Source organism: Symphalangus syndactylus, chromosome 20 (genome assembly GCF_028878055.3).
Source record: "Symphalangus syndactylus isolate Jambi chromosome 20, NHGRI_mSymSyn1-v2.1_pri, whole genome shotgun sequence".
Taxonomy (NCBI): domain Eukaryota; kingdom Metazoa; phylum Chordata; class Mammalia; order Primates; family Hylobatidae; genus Symphalangus; species Symphalangus syndactylus.
Window position 1 is genome coordinate 12,578,761 of NC_072442.2, and position 12,378 is coordinate 12,591,138.

The following is a 12,378-nucleotide window of genomic DNA, read 5'->3' on the forward strand; positions in this document are numbered from 1 at the left end:
GGTGGTTTGCTGCACCCATCAACCCATCACCTACGTTAGGTATTTCTCCTATTGTTTTCCTTCCCCTAGCCCCCCACCCCCTGACAGGCCCCAGTGTGTGATGTTTCCCTCCCTATGTCCATGTGTTCTCATTGTTCAACTCCCACTTATGAGTGAGAACATGCGGTGTTTGGTTTTCTGTTCTTGTGACAGTTTGCTGAGAATGATGGTTTAATTTTTGTCCTTAGCATAGGCTATTTTTTCTTGCTTCTTTGCATGCCTGGTAATTTTTGATTGTATACCAGATGTTGTGTAATTGTTGGGTGCTGGTTATCTTTATATTCTATATCTTATATCTTATATTTTTATATTCTAGTAAATATTTTTACCTGGTTTTGGAACACAGTTACATTATTAGCAAGTAGTTTGATCTTTTTGAGGCTTGCTTTTAAGCATTTTAAGGTAGGACTAGACTGGCCTTTGATCCTGAACTAAATGTTCCCTTTACTGAGGCAATACCTTTCTGAATGCTCCACCTAATGGACTGTGAATTACAAGGTGTTCCACTCTGCCTGGTGAGAACACAGACTATTCTTGGATTCGTGAGCCCTAGCAGTGGTTACTTGTGCTGTTTTTTGGATGTTCCTTCCATAGTCTCATACAGTTTTCTCACATGTATGAACTTGTCAATACGCAGCTGAACGTTTGAGGGGGACCTTTTGAATATTTCTGGAGCTCAATCTTTTTCTCTGCGCGTGTAATTTCTCTCCAGGGACCTGTCTTTCAAATTCTAGCCACCTTTGCCTTCTCAGACACCCAGCTCTCTCTCCTCAATTCAGGGTGATGGCTGGGCTCTGTGTGGGTGCTACACCCCTGCAGTGTTGCCTGTATTTCTGTATTTCTGTATTCTGTATTCTGTATTTCTGTCCAGGCAGTAAACTAGGGCAACAGTGATTACCTTGTTTGTTTCTCTGAGTCTAAAGCATCTCTGTCCTATAGTGCCTGATGTCTACTGCTTGAAAACCACTGTTACATGTTTATTTTTTTTGGTTGTTTAGTGAAAGAGTAAATCCAATCACCTGTTACTCCATCTCGGTTATATGTAAAATTCCTGTTGTTCTATTTTTGTGATAAAACTTAAGTTCCAGGCCACACGTGGTGGCCCGGGCTCACACCTGTAATCCCAGCACTTTGGGAGGCCGAGATGGGTAGATGACTTTGAGGCCAGGAGTTTGAGACCAGACTGGCCAACATGGCAAAACCCCATCTCTACTAAAAATACAAAAATTAGCCAGGCATTGTGGTGTGTGCTTGTCAGCCCAGTTACTCGGGAGGCTGAGGCAGGAGAATTGCTTTAACCCGGGAGGCAGAGGTTGCAGTGAGCTGAGATTGTGCCACTACACTCCAGCCTGGGCAACAGAGTGAGATGCTGTCTCAAAAACAAAACAAAACAACACAACACAACACAACACAACAAAACAAAACAAAACACAATTTAAGCTCCTTGGCTCTGAACCACTGACTTCTACTTTGGAATGCTTACATAGGCTGCTTTAGGTGGCAGCATTAGGCATCATGTCATCATTACCTAACTTTACGAAAGCTATTATGAGGATCCTTATTTCTAGCATGTGTAAAGTAGTCTCATTCCTACCTCAACAGATGTTTGATGAGTGCTAATCCCTGATACTTGGGATGAAGTGGTGAAGAAGATAGATAAAACCCTTTCCTTTAAAAAGAAAAATTTAAATAAATAATATGGGCCGGGCGCAGTGGCTCACGCCTGTAATCCCAGCACTTTGGGAGGCTGAGGTGGGCGCATCACGAGGTCAGGAGTTCGAGACCAGCCTGACCAACACGGTGAAACCCCATCTCTACCAAAAATACAAAAAATTAGCCAGGCGTGGTGGCATGTGCTTATAGTCCCAGCTACTCAGGAGGCTGAGGCAGGAGAATCGCTTGAACATGGGAGGCGGAGGTTGTAGTGAGCCGAGATCATGCCACTGCACTCCAGCTTGGGTGACAGAGTGAGGCTCCATCTCAAAGAAAATAAAAATAAAAATAAATAAATAATACAATAGCTCCCTATCAGTATTTTTTTTTACATTATTTATTATTCTTTGCCACCTGATATGCCATATGTCCATCAGTTTATTTTTTGGTTTTACTCCAGGGAAATCATAAGCTCCATGAGAATACGGACTTTATTTTCTTTCATTTCAAGTGGTTGTTTAACATACAGATGTTTGACCCCTTCCTCAGATTTATGGATACTGAATTTCTGAGGGTGAGACCTGAAAATTAAAATTTTTAGCAATATTCACAGATAATTTGTGCCGACACTGTGGTTGGAGAACCACTGGTTTAGGGTATAGTAAAGGTTGAAAGGAAGTTTAGTCATAAGCTGCATAATGACCTTTTGGCCAACGATCAACAGCATATATGGTGGTCCCGTAAGATTATGATATTGCATTTTTACTCTACCTTTCCTATGTTTAGATACACAAATACCATTGTGTTACATCTGCCTACAGTATTGGGTACAGGTTTGTAGCGTAGGAGCAATAGACTATACAATATGGTCTGGGTGTGTAGGAGGCTATGCCATCTAGGTTTGTGTAAGTTCAATCTATGCTGTTTGCACAACAGTGAAATCCCCTAATGATGCATTTCTCAGAATGTATCCCTGTCATTAAGCGACACATGACTGTAGTTACTTAAATGAAACTGAATGATGTGAGTGTGTGTGTGGGTGTGCATTTAGAGCTGAAGGGTTAGGATTTCCAGGAGAGGGAGCGGCGTAAGCTCTAGGTAGTAAGGAACTATTTTAGGAAGTATTTTTAGCTGGAGAGGGATATGATTAGGTCTACATTTTTAAAAAGATCACTCTGGCTGTAGTGAGTTAGTTTTATTTGTCTAAAATCTTCTGTCTTGTAGCTGAGAGGTACCATATGCAGAGAAGAGATCACGTGCTTGGGATCAAACAGAGCAGACACAGATTCTCACTAGCTGTGTGGCTGAGAAAAAGCACATAACCTCTCTGAGCCTTACTTTCCACATGTGTAAAGTGGGGAGAGCAATACATTTCTTATTGGATTTTCTAAGGGATTGACTGGCTTACTTCAGTAAAACACCTTGTACATAACAGACCTGGGAAGAATGCTAGTTTCTGATGGTACTCATTCTCAAGGTGCTGTTGCCCTTCAGAAGAAAACCAGAAAAACACAGCCAACACTGGCATCTCAGATCAGTGTTGGCAAGTTGTGAAACCAGCCACAGGTTGGAGAAGTCCTGCACAATGGGTGGGTGTGCGTGGGTGGTGAGACTGTGAGTAGGATGGATCTTCTAGAGGCAGTGTCAGAAAAAGGAGAAGAAAGTGGTATGACCAGTTCTTGCTGAAAAAAAGACACGAGGCCAGATGCGGTGGCTCACGCCTGTAATTCCAGCACTTTGGGAGGCTAAGGCAGGAGGATCACTTGAGCCCAGGTATTTGAGACCAGCCTAGGAAGCATAGTGAAATCCTGTCTCTACAAATAATTTAAAAAATTAACCGGGAGTGGTGGCATGCACCTATAGTCCCAGCTATTTGGGAGCCTGAGGTGGGAGGGTTGCCTGAGCCTGGGAGGTCAAGGCTTCACTGAGCCATGATCACACCACTGCACTCCAGTTTGGGCAGCAGAGACAGGGCACCACCCTGTCTCCAAAAAAAAAAAAAGAAGACATGAATAATTTATACACAGACAGTGTTTATCATCAGGGACTGCTGAGACTGGCAGCCAACTATTCAATAAGATCTTTCTCAAAGATCAGTACAGATCACTTTAGTTCCAGCAATAAAGTTTTCCAAGTATTTCGTCAGATTTCCCTCTTCCCTGGTTATACATTGCTCTTGAATGAGAATAAAACCATTAAGAACATTCTGTGCTTTCTCTTCTCTTTTCTTCTTTTCCCATTCCTGTCCTTCCTTCTTTCTTTTTCTTCCTAACTTCTATCTTAAACAATTAGCCTCTAAGAGTTGGACCTGTTTTACATTTTCCTCTTACTGGAACTGAATGATGGTTTGAGCAGAGATCTATGTTCCCAAGTCAGCATCATGTTCTTCCCTCCCACACAACCCACTGCTGTGTGTAATCATCTCTCATTAAGTTTCATGTTGTCTGAGTGCAACTCCTTTCCCCTTTCAGGTTGCCCTTAATGTTCATTGTACCCTGCTTTCAACTGGATAGAATTTATGGGGAGATATCCAGGGTAAACCATGCTTTGCTGAAACATTATTTCATTCAATAAATACAAATGAACAACTGACCACACACAGTCATACACACATAATCTTGAGTACCTACTGTGTGCCTGGCAATGTTAATACCAAATACATATTGGTGAATAAAACAACCAGAATCCATGTATTTGTGGGAGAGGCAGACAAAACACACATACGTATATGTATATAATAAGAAATGGTGATAAGTTTCATAAAGGAAATAAACAGGGCACATTAACGGAGAATAACAAGGGGAGAGGGAAGAAGCTTATCTGGCTTGGCCCTGGAGGCATCTGTGAAGATAGGAAATTGCAGAAGGAGGTGGGTCAACCATGCGGAAAGGAGGGATCAATGCACTTAAGACAGAAGGAACAGTATGAGTGAAGGTCCTGAGGCAGGAAAGAGCTTTGTGTGATGAACTGAAAGGAGACCAGTGTGGCTTGGGCATCAGGTGTAAAAGGCAAGAGTGGCCCAAGATGAAGCTATACAAGGATTAGATTATGCTGATCTTTGTAGACTCTGGGTAAGAATTATGAGTTCTATTTTAAGTGCATTAGGTAGACTTTGAAAAGTCTTGTGAAAGGCATGTGATTATCTGATTGTTATTTTAGAAAGATTTCCTCCAGCTTCTCTGTGGAAAATGAATCGGAGGAGCAAAGCAAAATACAGGAAGCCCAGTGCAGAGGCTATCACAGTGGTCCAGGAGAGAGATGGTAGTAGCGTGAACCAAGATGGTAGAAATAGCCATAAGAAAATGAGCATATATCATGCTTATTTCAGAAGCAAAAATGAAGGCATATATTTGGGGTTGAAAGAGGGTGATGAAAGATAACTTACAATTTCTAGCCATTTATTGAGTGGAGGAAAGGCCAAAGAGGGGTGGTTTGGTGGTGAAATCAATAGCTTCATTTTGAAAATGTTAAGTTTGAGATTCTGGGAGATATGCAAGAATACATATCAAGTAGGTAGTTAATTTATAAATCTGAAGTTTAGAGAGGAACTCAAGGTAGTGATTACAAATTATAGCTCCATCAGGTATTATATAGATGGTATGTCAGTGGCAGATCAATTAAGATTTTTAAAATGAGGCACCCAAATATAGTGGATCAAACAAGGCACAAGTTTCTTTCTCATTCATGTCATAGTTCAGAGATAGGTGGGTGGTCTAGTTAGACAGCTCCACTCCACAAGGTCATTCAGGGATTCATGGCACTTTTATTTGTCATCCCTTGAATATTATTTTTCTCTGTATGGTGGAAATTGGTTCATTAGCACCAAGACCACATCCTATCATTCAGAAATAGGGAAAAAGGTGCATCTTCTTTTTAAGGAAATGACCCAGGGGTAACACATGTTACTTAGCTGCAAGAGAGGCTATAACATACAATCTATCAACTGGATGGCCATATGCTACCTGATGAAATGTCAATTCCATTACTAAAAAGAAGGGGAGAATGGATACCAGAAGACAAGACATACTGTCTGCCACAGACAGTAAAAAGGCAAAGCCTGGATGGGCAGGGTTTCTCAATGTACCAGCAGCACTTTGGAACAGATCATTCTTAGTTGTGGGAGGCTGTGCTGTGCATTTTAGGATTGTATACTCACCATCAATGTTTAGCAGTATCTCCAGCCTCTGTCCTTTAGATGCCAGTGACATACTCCCAGTTGTCACAGTAAAACATGTCTCTAGTCATTGGCAAATGTCCTCTAGGGGGCAAAATCACACGCTGTTGAGAACGACTGGGTTACATCAGGAGAACGAGTATAGAAAAAGAAGGAGTTCTGCCACTGGGGTTTGAGAAGTGCCAACATTTAAAGATTGGGTAGGAGAGGAGTAAAGGAGACAGGCAAGGAGTAGGCAATGGTATATAATGAAAACCAAGACTGAAGAGTGTCACAAAAGCCAATATAGGACGGAGTTCCAAAATAGTAGGAGTGATTGACTATGTGGAGTGCTTCTACGGAATCAACTGAAACGAGGGCAGAAATGTGCTCATAGGATTTGGTAACATGGAGATTATAGGTGATGTAGACAAGAGTAATTGCTGTGTAGTAGTGGAGGTGAAACTCAGATTGTAGTGAGTAAAGAGTAAGTGGAAAATGAATAAGTGGACATAATGTTTGTAGACAACCCTAAACAAATGAAAAAGTACAGAGAAATGGAGCAGCATCTGGAAGGTTATGAGAGTTCAAAAGGGGTGTGCTTTTGTTTTTAATGAGAGATACTAGAAGGTGTTTGTATGAGCTGAAGGAAATAATCCAGTATACACGAGTGCCACCATCCAAACATGCAAAGTGCTTGGAACTGCATTTAACCGGTAAACTGTATATTAAATATTAATATTTCTCTATCAATTAGAGATTAAGTGGGCAATTGTGCTTTTAGACCCTGTTACAGATAGAACATTTTTGTTCCCCTCCAAATTCCTGTGTTGAAATCTTAAACCCCAAGGTTAAGATTTTTTTTTTTTTCAGTATTCCTTCAATTTTGATTGTGGGGATAAAATCGGACAGCCACTGAAGATAGAATACAGTTACTGGGAGTAATCACAATGCTGTTCTCTTTTATAAAGTGGATATGATAAGCGTTATTTATTCAATTAATGCACGTCGCCAAAAATTGTCCTTATTCCTTGATTGTCTCTTTTTTTTTTTTTTACCAGTCTCTTGTTGAAGTGGCCTCCTTGTCTGGGGTAATACTTGAGGTTTGTTGTCTCATAGCCATGGAGATCAAGGATGTGGACACACAATGATTGAGGTTAAGAGCGGAAATTTAATTGGGAAAAGATAGAGAATAGCTCTCTGCTACAGAGAGGGGTCCTGAAAAAATAGGTTGCTGGTCCACAGCAAAATGCAGGGGGTTTTAGAGACGAGCTGGTGGGGAGGTGGTGTCTGATTTACATAGGGTACAAAAAACCGGTTAGGACCAGGTGTGCCATTTTCCTAGGGCACGAGTATCTGGCCGTCTCCACGCCAGTCTTCTATTATGCAAGTGGGTTCTCTGTCTGAGCTGTGCCATGTTGCCCATTTCTTTCTTACTGTACACGTGCTAACAAAAAAGGGAAGATGGAACTTCCATGGTGCACATGCCTAGCCCCCAGGTAGCCCTTTCCTATTGGTACAGCTGTTGGCATTCCCCTGTGCGAACTTTCAGCTTGCTTATCTATATTTGCAGCTTGATTTTTCAGGCTGCTCTTTGTTGGAAAAGAAATGATTTTTTGGGCTGCTTTTTGTTTGAAGGGAAGCTTTGCTGAGGACTCGTTTGCCCTCACTATCTGCCTAAATAATTTCTTTCTACCTAAATCTGCCTAAATAATTTCTTTCTACCTAAATCTGCCTAAATAATTTCTTTCTACCTCCTGTATCATTGCTCTTCAAAGAGAGGATACCTGGCCTCCACACTGGCCCATATGACGCTGCCACTGGTCAGATCTCGGACTACGCTAGGCAGCTCAGAGACCTCTACTGTTATCTGCCACATTGCGTCTCAGTCTCTCAGAGTTGCAGTGTCGGGGGTCTTGTTCATTGTTTTAAAGTCAATGGTGACACTGAAAGCCACACTAATCTCATCAGTCCTGGCATAGCGTCTTCCAATTGACCCAGAGGAATCATGTACTTTGTGAGACAACCTGTGCCTGGTTAGGGCTTCCGATAATTCCTTGACAAATGGCATGAACTCCTGGTTTTGGCTTAGTGAGAGGGTATAACATTTGAATAGAGTGACTATAGCAGGGAAACTGAGGAATGTTCTCTGTTCATCTCCTTCTCTTACATGGAATATATGTTCAAATACCATATATATGATCCTGCCCAGGCTGAAGGAGTGTTCAGTTACATTCAGAACAACTTCTTCCACATAGAGTGTTTTCTGGAATCTCGTCACGTTTGGCCACATCTTTTGTTAACCGAAATGTTTTCCCTTTGGGTTCAATTGTAAATTCCCCTTTCTCATTCAATAGCATCTCAATTTCTATAATGTAACATTCATCACAAATGGCAAGATACTCCATCACCAGTTTTGCATCCTTCTTATACACCTCACCAACTGCTCCCTTATTGGGTATTAGGTAGAAGACAGCTTCATATTCCTTCCTTGTGAATTGAGACTGCACTCAAACAAACATCACGGTTATTTACATATTTTGGATACTAACCTATTATTTGTCATACACATTGCAAACATCTTTTTCTGGTCTGTCACTCATGTGTTAACTTTTGTGCTCGCTTTGGCAGCATATATACTAAAATTGGAATGATACAGAGAGGATTAGCATGGCCCCTGTCTGTGCAAGGATGACATGCAAATTTGTGAAGTGTTAACTCTATGTTTTCCTTTGTCATTCTAACATTTTCTTTTTGTCATGTAGTCAAATATATCAAACCTTTTCTTTATTTTAATATTTTTAGGCATATTCTGTTCAAAAACTTTTTCTTTATGGGTTTAGATTTTTTATGTCTTCCTTTCCCAATGTCACAAAGATATTTCCCCTAATTTAGAATCTTTTCTAAATGTTTAAAACATTTGCCTTTCAGGTTAACGTTTTTAATTCATATGGAATTCTTTTTTTTGCGTATGGCTTGATACAAGGATGTATCCACTTTTATTAACTCCCAAATGGATAGCCAAGTGTCCCATACCATTGACTGACTAGTCTTTCCTTTTCCCACTGATTTGTAACACTGCCAAATCTCCATATGTGTGAAGTTTGGATATTGGTTCATTTGTCTATTGCCATGCCAATATGACAGTGTTTTAATTACTGTGATTTAAAATAAATCTTGATACTTAGTCAGGCAAATCCTTCTCCTTGTTTATCTTCTTCTCAATGTTCATGTTTCTTCTTGTTCCCTTATTCTTCTATGTGAACTTTAGAACTGGACTGTTAATACCGTAAAGAAAACCTTTGGACTAACATTTATGTGATATCAAATGTTTTAATCCCTTCATTTTAAATCTTTCTGTATCCTTACTTTCAGGCTTGTCTTTTGTAAACAAAATCTATTGGGATAGAAAGCAGTACAGTCTAATAGTTTGTCTTTTCCGAAGAAAGTTATGTTTATTTACATTTATTGAGGCATATCTGTGCTGCTTTAAAAAATCATTTTACTTTGTGTTTTCTATTTCTTTGCCTTCTACCCTCCCCTTTTTTTCTTCCTCCATTTCTGCCATCTATATGATTAATCACATTTTACTTATTTCCTTTTTTGCTTCTCTGTAGAAGTTCTACATTCTATTTCTATTCTTCTGGTAGTTGCCTTTACACTTTAACATATATACATTCCAAAATCTAAAATAAATCAATATCTTTAATCTCTTTTTAAACAGTAAAAGATTCTTAGCTTCATTCCATCTCTATTTCCAAGTTTTGGTTCCTTAGTTTGAACTGTTTTTAATCACCTCCACCAATATTGGTCAATATTATTTAAAAAATATCAATACTTTAACTTTACTCACATATTTGCCGATTTCTTTTCTTTTCCTTACTTCTTTAATCCACCTCTTTACATATGGTTCTGGGTTCTTTTAGCTGAACTATATTCTTTAGAAGCAGTTTAAGTGAGGACTTAGAAACTCAGTTTTTTTTTTTTTGCCTGAAGATATATTTACTTTGCCCTCATTTTTTTTTTCCATGATAATTTAGTTGGGTGTAGGAATATAGATGGGCAAATATTTTTCCTTAGCTCTTTGCAGAAATCATTCCATTGTTTTCTGGCATCTATTATAACGAATGGGGAGACTTTTTGTTGTAATGATTATTCTTTTGTGAGTAATCTCTTTTCTGTAGGTGATATGGATATTTTCTCTTTGCATTTCATATTTTGTTACTTTCCTATAGTATATGTAGGAGAATTTCGTTGTTCTTTTCATTGCTAGGAATGATCTTTTAATGTGAGAATTTAAGTCATTCTTAAGTTCTGAAAAAGTTATTATTTGATTTCTATTTCAATATTACTTTTCCCCTCACTTTCTGTGTTCTCCTACAATTTTTTTTAGACCCATGTGGGCCTGTCTCTCTCTCTACTTCCGTTCTCTTAACTCTTTATTTCTGTTTTTCTTTCTTTCTTTCTTTCTTTCTTTTTTTTAGACAAGGTCTTGCTCCATCATCCAGGTTGGAGTGTAGTGGCATGATCACAACTCACTGCAACCTTGGTATCCCAGGCCCAAGAGATCCTCCCACCTCAGCCTCCTGAATAGCTGGGACTATAGGCACGTGTCATCATGCCTGGCTAAGTTTTAAAATTTTGTTGTAGAGATGGGATCTTATTATGTTGCTCAGGCTGGTCTCAACCTCCTAAACTCAAGCAATCCTCCTGCCTTGGCCTCCCAAAGTGATAGGATTACAGGCATGAGCCACCATGCCAGGCCTTCACTTTTGTATTTTCCATTTTGTTGCCAGATATGATGCATTCCAACATCTTCATCAGCTCCATTTTCTAATTCATTAATTATTTCCTCAGCTATGAATAATCTGCTTTTGGCCCAACCATTAAATATGAAGGTTTGTATGTACTTATTTCAGCGGCTATGTGTTCATTATCAAGATTTCTATTTGGTTAAAAATATTTTTAATTCTTAAAAAATTAAAACAATTATTTAAAATATTTTAATAATGCATTGTGTTTATGCTCCTCTCTTTAAATATGAAAACATTTATTTAACGTTTTTATACTGTTTTATTTGCCATTTTCTATCGCAAATTCCTACTATTTATTGCATCTTCTGACTTTCTTTTATGTGGCTTATTAACTCATGTGGTTCAAAATTATTTTCTGTAGTAAACTCATTCTTAGTGAAAGTTGAGTCTGCATGACTTGAGATATATCTTCTTCTTTATAGGATGATCTGAGTTTGCTTCTTCTAAAGCTCAGTGGATTTTTACCAATTCTGGATCTGTTTTTGTGATAATTTCCTGGCTTCAAGTTTAAGGCCAATGATTTCTTAAGAGTCTAAACTTTTAGCCATGACACCTGATGGGTAGCTTTCTTACCACATACCCAGGCCAATAGAGGAGTATTTCAAGTCCAATTTTATGGTCTGATGGCATTTTTCATCACTAGCTTTTAGTAAGGATTCAAGTTCAGCACTTTGTCTTGCAGGAACTTGACGTACAGGAAGGCCTCCTGTCCCTGCGGTTTTTGCCAGTTTCTGATCCTTCTGGGAATTCTTTGGCTTTGTCTGCTGTTCCTTACCCTGCCTTTGATTTCCTGCTCTATTCCTGGACCCGAGAATTTTCTTTTATTATTGTTATTATTATTTTTGAGACAAGGTCTCACTCTGTTGCCCAGGCTGGAGTGCAGTGGTGTGATCATGGCTCACTGCAACCTTGACCTCCCCGGGCTCAGGTGATCCTCCCACCTCTGCCTCTCAAGTAGTTGGGACTACATGCACATACCACCATACCTGGCTAAATTTTTTTTTTTTGTATTTTATGTAGAGATGGGGTCTGACCATTTGAGCAGGCTGGTCTCAAACTCATAGTTTCAAGCCACCTGTCTGCCTCAGCCTCCCAAAGTGCTAGGATTACAGATGTGAGCCACTGCGCCTGGCTCCTTTTATTATTCATTAGTTTGGTTACATATTTAATTTATTCTTTTTGTTATATTTTCTCCAGTGTTTCTATGTTTATCATATGGAAGGACAGTCTTTCCACATTAGCTAAGCTTGCCAGATTATCAGAAGTCGCTTTTTTTTTTTTTCTGGCTTTAGAAGAGATTTTTATTCCCCGACTAGTTAAGAATTCTCAAGTTCCCAGTGTCACAAAAGATGGCAGAAAAATAGCTTAAAATCTTTTCTTCTCTTTTCCATCCATCTATCGCACCCAGGCACGCACGTGTTTCCTGACACCCACGGTGGGTCTGACACTGCACAGATAAATGAGATGTGGTCCCCAAGAAGGCGCCTCCAGGCTCTCCAGGACAAGGACCACAAAACTGCAACACAGAGTGATCCTGCCCTGGAGAGGGAGCTCGAGGAGGAAGAAGTGTTAGTCCATCTCTCTGGCTGCAGATGTCCCCAGGGTCTTCAGCCTGGGCACCGGCAATCGGGGGCACCCTCCTCAAATCTGGCCAGGGATACCCTATGATGTGGCACTTTCCCAAGACACCCATCTTCCCACCATCTTCAGAGGGCATGA

At 39.8% G+C, this 12,378-nt stretch overlaps 1 non-coding gene and 1 pseudogene across 1 annotated transcript; one reads left to right on the plus strand and one right to left on the minus strand.

Annotated features, from left to right (window-relative positions):
* Positions 1–7,256: 7,256 nt before the first annotated feature.
* On the minus strand, positions 7,257–12,376 carry LOC134735175 (glycine--tRNA ligase-like; annotated as a pseudogene).
* LOC129470795 (U6 spliceosomal RNA) lies at positions 8,461–8,571 on the plus strand. The gene has a single exon (XR_008653324.1). It is a non-coding gene; the product is annotated as a U6 spliceosomal RNA (small nuclear RNA).
* Positions 12,377–12,378: the final 2 nt, after the last annotated feature.